This window comes from Mustela lutreola, chromosome 5 (assembly GCF_030435805.1).
Source record: "Mustela lutreola isolate mMusLut2 chromosome 5, mMusLut2.pri, whole genome shotgun sequence".
Taxonomy (NCBI): Eukaryota; Metazoa; Chordata; class Mammalia; order Carnivora; family Mustelidae; genus Mustela; species Mustela lutreola.
This window is the reverse complement of record NC_081294.1, coordinates 35,146,396-35,150,508: the sequence shown is the minus strand read 5'-3', so window position 1 is coordinate 35,150,508 and position 4,113 is coordinate 35,146,396.

The following is a 4,113-nucleotide window of genomic DNA, read 5'->3' as shown; positions in this document are numbered from 1 at the left end:
AAACTACATTCCTATGGTTTTCGCCTTCCTGCCCCCCATGATGAACAATGACGGTCCACTCTGAGACTCCTGGGAGAAATAAAGTCAACGGTAAAGAAGATATCGTGAATACACTGAAAAATACTGTGATGAAGATGACACGAGGAGCAATGTGTGGAAGAGAAAAATTCTCACAACCGTCCTGCAGAATCCGGCACAATCTTTCACCTTGTCAGGCAATGCCTGTGGTGGCTGATATGTGTGTCAAGGAAGGCCTACAGACGGCACCATACCGTGCTCTCAACTCCTACAGCCTCCTGGTCGATGAGACACTTACTCCCATCCTTACCGTTCACCACTTCCAGTAGGCAGAAGACCATCACTTCCATCCCCACCTCCTGATTCCACAGACATTAGGGTTTTCAAATGGCTACACCACGTGTGGACACCAGAACCTTCTATTACCATAGGAACTGAAGGCCCTGGAGACAACATGACTGAGCAGTCGGCACTTTTCTGGTCGGTGAAGTCTAAACCTCTCCCAATTTATGTGATGTTCCAGGAATACAAGGTACTTCACCCAGTTTTGCATTTTTGTGAATTTAGGGAGCCAATGCTTTTATCAAAGATCAGTGAAAGAGGGAAAAGATAGATTGGCCCTTCTTCCGAAAACTTCTCTTTTTGTAAAGCCAGCATTGTCACAAGGCTGCTCTGGCCAGCTGGGCAAAAGGCAGGGCAGATATATATTCTTGAAGTAAGTGTTAGCATTAGCAGTAATCCACTAAAACAACAAGAACGATACCTCTCTATGGTTTAAAATCTGCCATGGTGATGGAATTTCAGTTACCAGGTAAGCAATGAATAATTTTTCTCTGCCTATGCCTTACCAGTTTCTCATTTAAAAAGGTTGATTCAAATTGTTCACTTCGCATCAGTACAGCTTGTTATAATGTAAGTACTGCATCCATTGTCTATCAGAGGCAACCCAGGCTGCATGCTACTTCAGCCCTGGGCTCCTTAATAGGTGCTAATTCTTTAAGGTCTCTGCAGCACTGCTTAGTGCATTTGTAACCCAGAAATCAAATGAATTGACATAGATCATGGCTTGAGATATAAAAGAATGCGGACCATCAGCTCAGTGATGTGAACATCTCTGATCAATATGTATTAAAAGTTTTTGTTTACACTATTAGGAATGTCAAAAAAGAGAGGCCTGGGTGGCTCAGTCTGTTTAAGTGTCAGCCTTCAGCTCAAGTCATGATCCCAGAGTCCTGGGATCCAACTGACATCGGGCTCCCTGCTCAGCGGGGAGTCTGCTTCTCCCTCTCCCTCTGCACCTCCTCCTGCTTATGTTCTCTCTCTCTCTCTCACTCCCTCTCTCGTGTGAATAAATTTTAAAAATCTTAAAAAAAAAAGGAATGTCCAAAAAGATTTCATATATCATTGTACAAAAATCAGTACATAAAACATTCCTGGAAGCTTTCTTTAAAGAGTAGCTATCCGCCCCTATCAAAAATCTCTTTCCATCATATTTCTGCATTTTAACAGCAAACACAGAGGATCAGTTTAGCATGAGTTTCTTCATTCTTCCTTTGTATTTTTCTGATTTATAGCCTGGACCTGGATCTGGTAAAAAAGCCAGGCTCTTTACCTCAGGCAGGTGTCTCCCTTAGGAAGGACAGAAGAGAACTCTGATGTTACTGTGGCTCCAGGTAAAGGAACATGAGGTTGGAGAGGGCTGAGATCTTGAGAGCTAGCCGATCAACACTCAAGGCAAATAACGAGACAAGATAACGAAGGGCTCATTGTCACAAACCATGGGTGGAGGCCAGTGGGAGACACACTTCTGAACACTACCCCCAGGAAATCACATACCAGCTATTAGGAGACTAGTAACTACCAAAACAAAGTAGAGACCAGAAATATAACACTAACCTGGAACAAGTTTCCAAAGAAGATTTCTGTCTCCCTTTATCCCTTCCACACCTCCCTCAACAAAGAATCAAGGTCTTACATTTCGAAAGAGAAAAAATACCTCCAAGCCGGGACAGGCTCCTCTCTTCTGAGAACTCTTAGCCACAATCTCCATCAGAAATGGGAAAGATCGGGGCACCTGGGTGGCTCAGTGGGTTAAAGCCTCTGCCCTGGTCCCAGGGTCCTGGGATTGAGCCCTGCATCAGGCTCTCTGCTCAGCAGGGAGCCTGCTTCCCTCCCCCCCTCCCCCTGCCTGCCTCTCTGCCTACTTGTAATCTCTGTCTGTCAAATAAATAAAATTTAAAAAAAGAGAAAGAAATGGATAAGATCAAGTCTCATTTTGATACCAAAATCACCAAAGAGTTATGAAGCCATTCAACATATTAAGATACACTAAATCTTAATTCACTATGGGTATTGGGGGGTGGCAGTGTAGAAGAGCTGAAAGCAATGGTAAGAAAAAGGATAGGTCTTTGTTTTAAGATTGTATTTATTTATTTGAGAGAGAGAGAAAGAAAGAGAGAGAGAGAGAGAGAAGGCACAAGCAGCAGGGGCAAGAGTAGAGGCAGAAGCAGACCCCCACCAAGCAGGGAGCCCAAAGTGGGACTTGATTCTAGGACCCTGGGATCATGACCTGAGCCAAAGGCAGACGCTTAAACTGAATGAGCTACCCAGGTACTCTAAGTTTTGGGGTTTTTTCTAACAGGGAGAAAGTCGCATCACAATAAAGAATACTGTAACAGATACCACAGTCATACCACCTGGGCTACAATCCCAGCCTGCAACTTACAAGCTATGTGATCATGAATACCTAACATATTGGTATCTTAGTTTCTTCATTTTAAGAATGGAGATAATACTAGTACCTACCTCATAAAGTTGGTATGAGGATGAAACAAGGTAATGTATCTAAAGGGGGAGACACAAAGTATGTGCTGTGTAAGCCTTAGCTACTATATTATACCTCGTTTGTCAGTGACATTTTATTAAATTATCTTCATTCTACACTTGAAAATAAACTGAATTACTGAACTGTGTTTGCATTTGTTCTTTCTATATTACCATAATTTTTGAGAAAGGAAAAAACCCTACCAATTATAAGACCTTTCACTGATATTGCTTTTCCTTCTAAGTTGATCCCATAAGTTACATCCTTATCTTAATTTTATTGACCTGCACTAACTGGAAGTTGGATTAGAACTTTTCTTTTTTCTTTAAAATAAGTTTCCACCATAGAAGCCGATAGTTACTCTGTAAAATACTAGACAATGAAAATGTAGCTAAAGCCTCAAAGTTCACATCACTTTTTGTTATAATTTTAAGTACTCCTGCTATCTTGTTAAATGAGATATGGACTTTTAAGTCATCCAACACTCGCTACTTTATTGCAATGTATCAACAGACATCTTGTTTTTAATGGAATGAAATTATTTTTATTAATACCCTAAATGTTTTATGAGAGAGCTATTAAAAGCTCATTTCTCATATGTAACATTTAACACTCCTATTACCCTTTTCTTCGGATTTGTTATGGTAATATATGGGGTTATAAGCTATATTGTAAAAGCAGAAATTTGCTCTATTTCAACTCCAAGGGAGCACAATTTAGGAAACACATTACTGTACCTTCTCTTCCCATGCTTTACAAACTGCATGTTTTTAACTCTGAATGTAGGAAAGCAGGTCATGGATGAAAGAAGGGACAGCCCAAATAACATGCTTAACCGTATGTCAGTTTGGGGACATCGAACAGCTGTGTGGTGCTGCGATACCAAGCCTGTCCCATTCACTACACTGTTACAGGAAAGGGGGACATTTCAGCAAGCCTGAGTTTATTTAGTTACAGAAAGTTTAGTGAACTTCAGTTCATGTTAAGGCCTGTTAACAGCAGGAAGAATCCAAATTTCTGCCACTTAAGGATGAGGAAGCTGGGTGACATTAATAAGATCCAGATCCCAGGCCAAACAACTGCGATCTTCCTTATCCACTCACGGTCCCACAGGGTGAGTGTGGTAAAGCTCTTCATTTTGCAGTGGTTCCCCCTCCTCCTCCATCTCTGATTCACAACAGGGGAAGGGGAAAGCGAAAAGAAGAGTAGGAGCCACCAGAAACTACTGTTCTAATTTAGCATTAGCAAGAATTTGCAAACCACCCCTAAGC